Source organism: Manis javanica, chromosome 5 (assembly GCF_040802235.1).
Source record: "Manis javanica isolate MJ-LG chromosome 5, MJ_LKY, whole genome shotgun sequence".
NCBI classification, from domain to species: domain Eukaryota; kingdom Metazoa; phylum Chordata; class Mammalia; order Pholidota; family Manidae; genus Manis; species Manis javanica.
In genome coordinates this window covers 103,213,493-103,227,472 of record NC_133160.1, presented here as the reverse complement: position 1 = coordinate 103,227,472, position 13,980 = coordinate 103,213,493, and the positions used below count along the sequence as shown (strand labels likewise).

At 40.8% G+C, this 13,980-nt stretch overlaps 1 protein-coding gene across 2 annotated transcripts in view; it reads right to left on the bottom strand.

Moving 5' to 3' along the window:
• Positions 1-1,944: 1,944 nt before the first annotated feature.
• LOC140849598 (uncharacterized) overlaps positions 1,945-13,980 on the bottom strand; it is a 29,889-nt gene continuing 17,853 nt past the window's right edge. Inside the window, exons 1-2 of one of the 2 annotated variants that reach the window (XR_012131678.1) lie at positions 3,850-7,242; positions 1,945-3,452 (exon numbers count right to left, since the gene is read on the bottom strand). The gene's annotated coding sequence lies outside the window, so the exon portion shown is untranslated. The other variant, XM_073237334.1, reaches the window with a different exon arrangement.

The following is a 13,980-nucleotide window of genomic DNA, read 5'->3' as shown; positions in this document are numbered from 1 at the left end:
CTAAAAATAAGTAAACAAGTGTAGCAAATAAACATCTTAATAATAATACTGTATTAATGTATAACAGTGTATATATATGCAAACAGCCTGAGAATTTTTGTAGTAACCAAAATTCTTAAAGTTTGCTAAGTTATATACACATATTTTGTGCTTAATGAGAAATTGTGCTGTAAAGCACATTTCCAAAAATGATAATATACGTTCATATATGTATCAATCTGAAGAATGCTAGTGTAACAGTTTACAGTGGCCTATTTTTCAGTGTTCACTGAAAGTTAAAGTAATGGTTTTAACTTCTAATGAAAACTTCTTAATAGAATAAGGAAAATATTTCAGTATGCTAAAGATGAGTGTTTTAATAAGAGAAAGTATAAAGAATGGAAATTTGTTTTGTTGGGGGTAAAAGAAGGTAATTATTCTAAAGTACGGCTATATATTTAAAGGGGAGAACACTGAGTGTAAAGAGAAAGTTGTAAAAAGCTTGTGAAAAAATGGATATAGTCATGCTATGTGAAATTAAAGCAAGTGAGTCGATATCAAGTACACAGCAAAATTAGAATTCTGTTTTCAGTTAAAAAGACAAAGTTTTCTTAAACTGTTAGTCTGCTCTTAATGTTGAAAGATTGCAAAAGGCTTTAATTGTTTTATCAAAATAGTTTATCATGCTTAAAATCTCAATGAATTGTCTGAGTATTTAAGAAAATGAGATTCTAATATCAAAGGACTAAATGTTAAACTTTGCTAATAACTCTGTAACCTTCTGTATTTGCCTTTAAAGTCTTTTATTGTCACTCTAGTTAAATGGATAAGTATTTCTTCATGGCAACCTATAATCCTATTTAAGCAAATGCCAAAGAAACTTCCTTTTGACAACTTTCCAAAACCAAATTCAAAAAAGTGCTTTTACCTCTAGTTAACTCTGATATTTTCCAGAAGGCCCCTAGAACATGTCAGAAGAATTTTTTCTCCTCATCAGGAAAAATATTTGGCTAATTTAGCTTATTTATCTGATATATATTTACCTAGAAAGCACTGTCAAAAGGAATGATGCTAAACTTTGTTACTGAATGTTTTGTGTTACAGAAATATCCAAATTTCCTTATGACAGCTGTCTTACAGTAAGCTCTCATCAGATCTTTAACCATTGTCATTTGTAAGTCTTTTGTCATCTATACTCACTGTTTTATTACTCCTAACCTAGTAAAAAACTAGATTTCAGCAGAACAGGTATTAGTTACATAAGATTAAGTAAACTAAGGAAGATGATTTTGTGGCTTTTTGTTTCAAATGTTGATAAAGTGTTTTAAGATTTTTCTCTTAAGCTGACAACAGTTTAGTAAATGACTGCCTTTATAAGCAGAATTGAAACTTTATCTTTCTCTCTACCTGATACCTCCAGAATTTAAAAACTCTCAGTGACTATTTTTATATTCCATGGCAGTATGTTTATTTGCACAAGTTCAATAAGAATCTGCTTTCCTTGTAAGAAGACCAATTAAAAACACTGGTTATATTACCAAGGCTTTGACTGGAACGTCATACCTGAGAGACACGTGTGTAAACTCAGATATGAACAGACAGCTTTAAGAAACTAAGATTGACTTTATAAAGCCAACAAAGCCCCTTAGAAGAACTGGCCTGGTACCTTGCTTACAGAGTTCCCAGCAGCCTTACCAGGTGAGTAAGGAAGGTCACTTCCTGGCAGGTGCAAGAACCTCAGGAATGTCTTGGGAACCTCAAGAAGAGAGGAATTCACCCAAATATACAGGTACTGCAAGCACAACCTGATGGCAAGTCTGGCTTGGCTGTCTGGCCTCGAGAGGCCTTTAAAAGTTCAATCTGAAATTCCTTACAAAAAGTTCCAGCAAAGCACATTTAAAAGATCCCATGTAATTGTTGGATTCCCCTGAGGAAGGCGCCGCCCCAAATCACTCACCAAAGACGTTTCTTGATGCAACAAGCAAGAGGAATTTATTCAGAAGCCAACTAGTTGGGGTCCAAGTCAGCCCGTCGCAGCGGGTCTCAACGAGGACCCTGAGCACTTACAACTAAGTGGTTATATAGGATTTTCTGAGGCATTCAGCCCTAGAGGATTACCATGGTTACAGATTGTTTTGTAATAACAAGATAACAATACTACATAGCAAGATAACAATACTACAAAGGCAGTAATTTTTCAAACCTACGATTTCTAGGTTAGTGCCACATCCTGGGGGGGTGTAGCAAGGTAGGGTCGGCATTTATGATTAACTAACCGAGAGGTTAGCACTGCCAGCAGTCATGATTGATTAACTTGTTTTTCCAGAGGAGTTACCTGGTTTCAGTTGTTCCCTCTGAGTCATATATCAGAATGGCTTTTTGTGCTTCAAGATGGCTACTCTTAGGCTAACTTATTTCTCAGGGAGGTTGGGGTCCTACATTCCCCACTTCTTTTTCTGAACATTCTAATCATGGAATGTTGGTTTCTTCTTGTTGTGTGAGGGTATGATACTGTTGTCTCAGCATTAGCACCTGCACAGCACTTACTCTTTCTCTAATAAAGGTTATTACTCGATTTAAAATGCAGGGACCTAAGGTGAGGAGCAATATTGAAATAAGCAGGGGTCCTGCCAAAGTGGATATTAGAGTTGTAAGCCATGGGGATCTAGAAAACCAGGATTCAAACAGGCTCTGGTTAGCTTCTCGTTCTCGCTTTCGCTGATCTAATCTTTCTCTTAATTTAGACATTGAGTCTCTTACTACTCCAGTATGGCTGCATAGAAGCAGCACTCTTCCTTTAGAGCTGCACACAATCCACTTTCTTTTAGAAATAGTAAATCTAACCCTCGTCTATTTTGCAGCACTACTTCAGAGAGAGAGGTTAGGGACTTTTCAAGTTTAGAAATAGACTGTTCTATAGTTCTCAAATCTTCATCGATAGCTATTCTTAGTCCTTCGTAATGTTGGTTTCCTTGTATAATTGCAGCTGCCCCTGGTCCTACTCCGGCTGCGACTCCTACTCTTAGTAATACAGCTAGAGTGAGTGAGACTGGCTCTCTTTTATACCTTAGTTTAGGTTCTAATTCTGCCACGAATGATAAGTCATCATGATACATTAGTCTGGGTACTAACTGGACCATGATACAGAAATCACGGGAGGAGTTGAAGGCAGAAGTAGAGACACATGGGGTCACTCCAGTGTTACAAGCCCACCATCCCTTGGGAGGAGGGATTAAATACCTGTTTTTACCAGGGAAGGCTATGGGTATGGTCTCATTCTTTCTTCTACAGATAGAGACTCTAGCTGCTGCTAGGGAAAAGGGGCGATGACCGCTCTGGCTGCTTCGTGCTGAGAAGGGGGCGCAGTAAAGGGTGCAGCTAGGTCTCCATCACTGGTCAGTTGAGAGGGCTTCAGAAGGCTGGCGCTTCTATTCTGGGTTTCATTTTTATTACTATTTGCAGTTTTGTGGCTTCTAGGCAAGATAAAACAAATTGTGTTATTAGGTTATGTAGCAACATCTGGAGTTAGATTTTTTATTCTGGAAGGAGGCTACATTATTGAAACGATACTTCTCTCTAAAATCACTCTCATTTTTACTAGAAGTAACTAGGTTAAGAAAATAATTAACAGCTGGCTTGATTATTTGCACAGGTGCAGCAAGAAGAGCAATTGATTACACAGGCTCTTTTAAATATGCTTTGCTGGAACTTTTTGTAAGGAATTTCAGATTGAACTTTTAAAGGCCTCTTGAGGCCAGACAGCCAAGCCAGACTTGCCATCAGGCTTTGCCTGCAGTACCTGTAGATTTGGATGAATTCTTCTCTTCTCAAGGTCTCTGCACCTGCCAGGAAGTGACCTTCTTTACTCACCTGGTAAGGCTGCTGGGAACTCTGTAAGCAAGGTACCAGGCCAGTTCTTCCAAGGGGCTTTGTTGGCTTTATAAAGTCAATCTTAGTTCTTTAAAGTTGTTCACATCTGAGTCTATGCACATGTCTCTCAGGTACGACATTCCAGTCAAAGCCCTGGTAGTATAACCAGTGTTCTTAAGTAGTCTTCTCACAAGGAAAGCAGATTCTTATTGAACTCGTGCAAATAAACATACTGCCATGGAATACAAAAACAGTCACTGAAAGTTTTTAAACTCTGGAGGGATCAAGTAGAGAGAAGGATGTTTCAATTCTGCTCATAAAGATAGTCATTTACTAAACTGTTGTCAGTTTAAGAGAACAAGGTTAAAACACTTTACCAGCAACATTTGAAACAAAAAGACACAAAATCATTTTCTTTAGTTTATGTAATCTTATGTAACTAATACCTGTTCTGCTGAAATCTAGTTCTTTACCAGTTTAGGGATAATACTATAAATGACAAAAGACTTACAAATGACAATGGTTAAAGATCTGATGAGAGCTTACTGTAAAACAGTTGACATAAGGAAATTCTGATATTTCTGTAATACAAAACATTCAGTAACAAAGTTTAGCATCATTCTCTTTGACAGTGCTTTCCTGGTAAATAAATATATATATATCAGATAAATAAGCCAAATTAGTCAAATACTTTCTCTAGTGAGAAAAAATTCTTCTGACATGTTCCAGGGGCCCTCTGGAAAATATCAGAGTTAACTAGAGGTAAAAGCACCTTTTTGCATTTAATTTTTTTAGAACTATCATTACACATTTATTGTCTATATACTCAGCACAGTAAACGAGATATCTTAAAAAGTGGGGCAGCAGGGGAGACTGCTGCTGTCAATTTTTAAAGACAACATACAGAAAGTCAAACTAATTCTAGGTTACTAAGCATTCTTGAGAGAATGGTAGCAGATGGTAGATTCTTCTGCTTTGATCTTCAGGAGGGGAAAAAAGCTACAATAAGAATTCATATTTAGCTGAAAGAACTGTCTAAACTCAAGGCAGAGTATAATATCACCAGGCATACAAAAGACTTGTTAGAGATACATACAAAGAATGAATATGGCTATAGTCAAATTCAACTTAAAAGTTTAAGCAGAATCTCAAATTTAAATGTCTCTTTCTTTCACACAGATATTCAAATATGACCAGAAATATGATTTGAGATGAAAGAGATCAGGCATTTTACTTCTTCATTTAGGGACTGAGAAATGATGACCTTTGGCTTACAATCAATAGCTTACAAACAGTGAAAATAATAAGAACATAACTCAGCATAAGTGTCTAAGACCAGATACAAAAAAGCAGAGAAAGTGCTTAAGTTTACAGGTCTTCCCTGAAAGCTTCAAGAATGTTTTACTTTTTAATAGTAGATATAAGCTGCTATGCAAATTCTATTAAAAGCTCTAAGATTATTTGCATTAAAAAATATGGAGAGTCCCCCATGTTTGTTTTTTTTTTTTTAAACATACAGCATATAAATTAAACAAGAAGACCTGGTGGTTCTCAAAAAAATCTATTACAACTTTTCTCAAAAGTGGTCACACGTTCGTCTATCTAAACCTTTACAGTGAAACCTGTTTTTCTGGGAGAAACATAATCTTGTCCAGATTCTACAGTTTAATAAATTTTGGTTTGTTAACTAAGTGCATTTAATCAGCTGAAAAAAACTTTGTTACTATTCTGCTTAGGAATTCAATTTTTCAGGCCATGCAATCATTTTTAATAACAAAATATTTCAAAGGCAAATAAAGGTTATACAGTTGTTAACAAACTTTAGCTTTTAGTCCCTTTAACATTACGATTTCATGGCAACTCACTGAGACTTTAAGCATGAGAAACTGCTGTGATCTTTCAACATTAAGAGCAGACTAACAGTTAAAGAAAACTGTTTAACTGGAAACGAGATTTTAATTTTGCTGTGCACTTGATATCAAGACTCACTTGCTTTAATTTCACTAGGCACGACTATATCTGTAAGAATATAGTAATTTATTCTTCATTTGCCCCATGGTCCCAAGCACATAAGCCGGTGAGAATTATGCCTGGGCTTGCCTGCGGCTTGACTGGGTTTATCTCACTTTATCTCTAAACATCTTAACCCTCCCCCCAAAGCAACAGGCTGAGCAGATCTTCCACAACAAAAGGCACCAGGCTGTTTTCTCTCTTTGTCTCTCTTTAAATAAATAGCTGTACTTTAGAACAAAGTTACTTTCTTTTACTTTCAACAAAACGAATTTCCGTTCTTTACACTTTCTCTCATTAAAACATACATCTTCCAGCATAGAGAAATGCCCTATCACTTTAAGCAGTTCTAACCAGAACTCAAAACTATTAGAAACTTCAAGCTCCAGTGAACACTGAGAAGCAGGACACTGCAAACTGTCAAACCAACATTTCCTAGACTGACAAACTTACGAACACATTCTACAATTTCTGCAACCATGAGCTTCACAGCACAATCTCCCAGAAAACACAGAGCACATCTTCTCAACTTAACAAAACTCTAAGGCCTTAAGTTACTACAAAGATTCTCAGGCTGCAGGTAGGCATACACACTGCAACACACAGTTAAAAAGGTGTTCACTTGCCACACTTATCCAGTTCACCTACATGCAACAACTATGCTAGCCTACTCACAAGACCCCCACTGAACACTAGACAAAGCCAAGCTTCTAAGCATTCTATTCTTAAAAGATTTAGCAGATAACATGACTCAAATGACTCTAGGTAAACTCAGGCAGCCGACAACTACCAGGACATGCCCGCCGCAGGCAAACTCAAATTAGCATTAATGCTTAACACTTTTTTATCAGGTTTTCTGGAAGTTTTAGAACACTCAATTTTCACAAGCGCTTGTCTTTAAATCAATTTCATTAATACCATCCGGAGGTAGAAAGATATATTCATTTACACACTTAGGGGGTTGTCTGAGTCTGTCCCATTGTCAGTATAACAATTATTAGGCACATGAAAGACACAAAAAACAGAGACACACACAGATTAGACACACAGCGGCCGCTTTTTGTTTTTTCTCAGATTTTCAAACAGAAACCGAAAGGAATCAGAGGGTTGATATTCCTGGCGCCTGAAAATCAACCCTATCTCATCAGATTCACCTTGCCAGAAAAACAGACGGGAGGCTACCAGGCGTCCCTGGCCTCCCAACCTCCCCGAGGCGTCCCCCAGGGTTGCAGCCTGCGGTGCTCCTAGTACGTCTACCGACCGCAGTCTCGACCGCTTTACGGGATCAGGACAGCTGCCAGACAGTGGGTACCCCTTTTCAGAATTCTGACCGGTCTCACTGAAAAACAGAAGACAGAACACAGACAACTCAAGGCGCCACTAATCTTACCTCTTCCTCCAAGAGCGACTTTGGGAGTGAAGCGGGGTGAACGCATGATCCCGGACGAGCCCCCAAATGTTGGATTCCCCTGAGGAAGGCGCCGCCCCAAATCACTCACCAAAGACGTTTCTTGATGCAACAAGCAAGAGGAATTTATTCAGAAGCCAACTAGTTGGGGTCCAAGTCAGCCCGTCGCAGCGGGTCTCAACGAGGACCCTGAGCACTTACAACTAAGTGGTTATATAGGATTTTCTGAGGCATTCAGCCCTAGAGGATTACCATGGTTACAGATTGTTTTGTAATAACAAGATAACAATACTACATAGCAAGATAACAATACTACAAAGGCAGTAATTTTTCAAACCTACGATTTCTAGGTTAGTGCCACGTCCTTGGGGGGTGTAGCAAGGTAGGGTCGGCATTTATGATTAACTAACCGAGAGGTTAGCGCTGCCAACAGTCATGATTGATTAACTTGTTTTTCCAGAGGAGTTACCTGGTTTCAGTTGTTCCCTCTGAGTCATATATCAGAATGGCTTTTTGTGCTTCAAGATGGCTACTCTTAGGCTAACTTATTTCTCAGGGAGGTTGGGGTCCTACATAATCAATTACTCTTCTTGCTGCACTTATGCAAATAATCAAGCCAACTGTTAATTATTTTCTTAATCTGGCTACTTCTAATAAAAATGAGAGTGATTTTAGAGAAAAGTATTGTTTCAATAATGCAGTCTTATCTATACTAAATCCTAATACTAGTCATTGAGATGTAAACTCAATCCAGAATTCTAGTTTCCCCCTGATACCTGGCTATGATTCTCAATTAGACTCTTCATATTTCTAGATCTCATATTCAGCCATGCATTATTAATCTCATCAAGTTTGTCCTTCCAGAATAGAAAATCCAACTCCAGATGTTTCTACTTAACCTAATAACACAATTTGTTCTATCTTGCCTAGAAGCCACAAAACTTCAAATAGTAATAGAAATGAAACCCAGAATAGAAGTGCCAACCTTCTGAGGCCCTCTCAACTGACCAGTGATGGAAACCTAGCTGCACCCCTTACTGCGCACCCTCTCAGCATGAAGCAGCCAGAGTGGTCATCACCCCTTTTCCCTAGCAGCAGCTAGAGTCTCTATCTGCAGAGACCATAGGCTTAGACAGAATAAGGTGAGAGCCTCTGGAGAAAGTAAGGCAGGATATTTGCAGTCAGAGCAATGTAACTACATGCTAGGAACCACCCCCCCTCCACGATGCCCCTTGTCAGCTGGAAGTAGCCAGATCGAGTTGTCACCCATTATGACCAAAAGGCTGGAATGTATGGCTGGAGGCACTGGAGGGAGAAGGGCGAGGACAATGCAGGTGGAGCAGAGACAGCACCAAGTAGCTCTGTGCTGTATGGGGAAGGAAGGAACAGCTTTTCCTGGATTCCAGTCCCATGACATGCCAACAAACCCCAGATGCAGACCCCCTCCATCCAGAAGGAGGAGACCTCTGGCTGTCCATCACCTGACCCTGAGCCAATAAAAAATTCCCCACCTACCCCTAGCATGTCCCACTTCCCCCTCCCTTCCCTGTTCTCTTAAAAACTCCCCACCTCCCCTCCTGGGCGTGACTTCCCCAGCCTCCTTTTATGTAGACTGGTGAACCTCACCTGGGACTGTGCTCAAATAAACTGCCTGGCCCTTTGTTGCCTCTGGTCGCCTGATTATTTTGGCTGGAATTTACCTTACAGTTAGCAAGAATGCTTCCAAAAAAATCCAAATGACTGGATTTCATTGTGCCTGGTTGTGGGTAAAATTGTAGCATTTCCAGAATATCTTGCCTGGCTTTAGTATATCTGCATATCAATAGACGTTCAGCGGTGGAAAGAAGTATGGCCATAGTGTATTTGCATCTTTCCTCAGGGGTAGAGAAGTTTATCTCCATATCAATGGGTGATTACCTGGGCAACAGAGGTCTTATCTGTACCTGAGAGGTGAGGGGGAGGGCCAGTGGTGTGGTTGCTGCTTGAGCCAGAGAGAGATAGGCCGGACTGCAGTTTGTGAGCAATAAATGGGTTTTAAACTTTATTTCTCCCTTTGACTGATTTTTGTTTTTAGGGGTATTTTGCCCCAGAATTTCCTTTGCCCGAGCTGAAAACCATTATCAAGACACTGGTCAATGAGGAAAAAGAGCAGTTTACAGAATCACTTTATAATTAATTCCATTGATAAATAAGAATATGGGATAAACTGTGGCATAGAGACTTCACTAAATGTGTTGCTGAGATTCTGAAGTACGTACAAGGGAACAAAGGGCAATGCGAAAAATTCTGAGCCACATCTATCACCCTAATATTATAATTAAATGATATGTCTAGCAAAGTACCTTATGCTTAATAGGTGTTCCATAAACAGTTTTTGAAGTTCAGTTTTAGTTTTGAATCATTCATCACTAATGAACAATTGGATGAACGTGTGGGAGCATGAGTAAGGAAACAAATAAATAGGTGCACAAGGAAGGAACTAAACCAAAAGGAGTCAGCAGCCTCAGAGAGCGTCAACAACAGTTTCAAGAGCTTCACAGGAGAGCTTAAAGATAGTAGGTGTTATGGACTGAATTGTGACCTCTAAATTCATATGTTGAAGCCCTAACCCTCAATATCAGTTGGCAGAAGGGCCTGTGAGGAGGTAATTAGGTTTAAATAAGGTCAAAGGGTGAGGCCCCAATCCTCAAAAGAAATGACTTGAAGCATCTATGAATTACAAAGGACTGGTATCTTTAAAAGAAGAGAAAGAGTTGCCAGAGGTGCATGAGCAGAGGAAAGGCCACTTGAGGACACAGAGAGCAGGTGACCACCTGCAAGTCAAAGAGAGAGGCCTCAACAGAAACCCACCCTGTGGGCCTACTTGGACGAGATCTTGAATTTCCAGCCTCTGTGAGAAAATTAATTTCCATTGTTCAAGCCACCCAGTCTACAATATTCTAGCATGGCAGCCCTAGCAGATTAACACACTGGGCTATAGATTTTAGATTTGAGAGGATGGAGTAAGAAGGGAAAAAAAACTAAAACTTAAAAGACAGAAACAAATTAACACTACTCTATTTTAAATGGATAACTATGTTGGGGGGTAGGGGACAATAAATACAACACAGAAGGGGGAAAAAGAGATCCAATCCAAGTAGCTTTTGAGCATAGCACTTTGACATTATACCAACAATCAAGGGAATAAAAGAACTGCAAACAAATCTTGAACTCTTTCCAGTAGTTTTCTTTTTTTTTTTAATTGTGATATCAGTGCAGCAATGCTGAAACTAATTTATGGGTATTATAAGACTGAGAAAACAAATACTACAATGATGTTCCTGGGAGCCAGTTCCAACTGTGGAAAAAGAAAGACAAAATTATGGAATGAGGTTAGCAAAGATAACCCTGCAACTATCAAAACAAAACTCTTTCAGACCATAATTATCAGCAGATGCAAAATCTAGGGGTGGGGGAAGTTTGATGAGGAGAAGGACATGTGTGTAGTCCCAAAGTGTCTCCCCACAGATTACTTAGTTAAAAGAGGAAAAGAGTAACTATCCAGTGGAGACAGACATCTTGATTGGGTGATCAAGTTAACCTTGCCAGTGAGGGGAGATGGACAGTGTATACCCCCAGACACGATACTCTAAGATGGACAAGTCACTGATGTATGCAGTTAGGACAGCATGATCAGGAACACCAGACAAATCCAAAGGGATAAACATTCTATAAAATAAAATAATGTTCATTAAACATTATATAAAATATTAAATATTCTATAAAACATTTTATCAAAGATAAAAGCTAAGGAAATCTTCCATATTCCTATACTGGAAGGGAAAAAATGCTGTAAAAGACATTTTTAGGACAATTGACACATTGGGTTATGGACCATAGACTGGATAAAAGTATTATTTCAATGTTAGATTTCCTGAATTTGACAACTATTCTATGGTAATGTAAGAGAATATCATTTTGCTCAGGAAATACACAATAAAGCACTAAGAGGTCATAGGGAATGATATTGCAACCAACTCTCAAAAGGTTCATAAAAATAAATTTAAATGATACATATGTAAAGAGAGAGACAATACGATAAAGCAAAGTATTCAAAATTGTTATGTTAGAGTCCAGGACTCCGAGGTTTCCCAGAGAACAAGACACACGGACATGGAGATGAAAATCCAAGCAAAGTCTTTATTCAGCCCGCAAGCTGGGGTCGACAGCACTTCCCCTGACATGCAGGCCGAGTCCGAGCTGCCGACCCCCAAGCAACTTTAGGTATGGTTTATATGGGATTTCTACAGTCATTGCACCAGAGCCTGCACATTACCCCAACCAATGAATTTGAAACACATTCTATACTTTGGCCAATAAAATTGGAACAGGGATACACCAGGTGCCTGACCTTTGCACAAGCATTCCTAAGTGACTTACAACGAGTTTCCACCCCAGGGGGGGTCGTTTACTTCTAGTTTTCTAACTTAGGGCAGGGTCCAGGAATGTTAGCCTCACGTAGTTTCTACGAAAACTGGGTGGCTCAGCCCTGTTCCCTGCATTCCTCTACATTCCCCCCTTTTCTTGATTAAACTGAGGAATCTTCCACAGCGGCATCCAGGGCCTGATATCTCTGTTGAAGGACCAGAAGTTGGACAGTGTTAATCCTTTCCCGCACAAACCTAAGCAGCCTATTTACTATGCACAGACCAATCGTAAGCAATAACAGCAGGATGACCAGTGGCCCTGTAACAGCCGAGAGTAGAGGAGCAAACCAAGGTTTGTATTTGAACCAAGAGTCAAACCAGCTTTTGCTACTGTCATATTCTTTATGCCTCTTCTCTAGATCTTTCTTTAGTTTGGCCAGGGAATCTCTGACTGCACCTGTTTTGTCTACATAGAAGCAACACTCTTCCTTTAAGGCCGCGCACAGTCCACCTTCTTTTAAGAACAGGAGGTCCAGGCCCCTTCTGTTTTGTAGGATCACCTCAGCTAAGGAGGTAAGAGATTGTTCCAAGTCTGATATTGTCTGTCGAAGTTGTTCTAGGTCTCTGTCGACAGCCCGCCTCAGAGCTGTGAGCCCCTGTTCTCGAGTTACAAGGGCTGCGAACCCTGTGCAGCCCCTGCCATCCCTAGGGAAAAAGGGCCCCAATGGTCAAGGCGGTAATAACTTCCCTTTTTTCCCTGTGGGGGTTTGGCCATTCTTCCCAATAAGAAAGGAGGGTCTCATGAGAACGATATACTAGGCGTGGTAGAATGGCCACAAGTACACAAAACTCACTGTTAGCATTAAACACAGAGGTGGATATGGCCGGGGTGAGGCCTGTCTTTAAACAGAGCCACCAACCCGAGGAGGGTATAATCCACTTGTCCTGCTTCCATGTATTATATGTGTAGGACGAGCATAACTGGCTCCGGACTATCAGGACTGAGCTTACACACGTTCCCGCAACTGAGACCTAGCGATTGTAAGTCCCCTCGGACCCCTGTCCCAATAAGTGGGATAGGAGTCGTTAATGGTGTAGGAGCCATTTATCCCGATTGCCTCATAGAAGGGGGGTGAACCTGGATAGCATAACCAACAGGGATCGGTGAGGGAGGGAGTGGGGCAGTTCAGAGTCTCTGCGAATGCCTGCACCATTTCCCATAAGGGTTACCTAACCCGGAGAGACCCAAACCCGGTTTTCTTGCAGGCCCTGGAATCAGCTTCACCGATGTAGCTTCCTCAAGAGTCCATACGAAGGCACTTATCAGCAGGATCCCCTTCATCTTTGGCTTAGGTGTATTTTCAGGGGATTCACAGGATGCTGCTGCACTTTCCACTCTTCCTCATGGTCACCCGGGTTTTTGTGAGGCAGGATTTTCCGAACGTGGGTGTGATGCACCCAAGGAGCGATACCGTCAACCTTGAGAGCAGTGGGGATGGTAAACAATACAATGTAAGGTCCCTTCCACCTGGGTTCAAGAGTCTTTACTTGGTGTCTTTTGACCCATACCATATCCCCTGGACGATGCCATGTTCCGGGCTTGGAATTTTCCCGCCCTCGTAATATGCTCTCATCAGGGGCCAGATTTCCTGCTGCACTTTGGCAAGAGCCTGCAACACATTCAGATAGTCAGGGGCCAGGTTCTCTGCACCGGGAAGCTGCACTCACCGAATTATGGGTGGAGGAGCCCCGTACATTATCTCAAATGGAGTTAAACCATGTACATAGGGGGAGTTCCGAGTGCGGAAGATGGCTAAGGGAAGGAGCATCACCCAGTCCCCACCAGTCTCCAATACCAATTTAGAAAGGGTCTCCTTTAGGGTCTGATTCATTCTTTCTACCTGCCCAGAGCTTTGTGGGTTATAAGCACAGTGTAACTTCCAATCTATTCCCAAAGCTCGGGCTAATCCTTGCAGGATTTTGCTTATGAAAGCCGGGCCGTTATCGGAACCTATAGCTTCAGGGACCCCATACCTGGGGATGATTTCCTCAATTAATCTTTTTGCTACTACCTGGCTAGTCTCATGCTTGGTTGGAAAAGCCTCCACCCACCCAGAGAAGGTATCTACCATAACCAGCAAATACTTACATCCATACTTTCCTGGTTTTACTTCGGTGAAGTCTATTTCCCAGTTCCTCCCTGGAGCCCTCCCCCTTTCCCGGGTACCAGCTGGGTGCAGCCCTCTTGGGGCTGGTCTTAGCATTGCACAGCTACCGCATTCTTTTGTGATCTGATGAGCTGCCTCA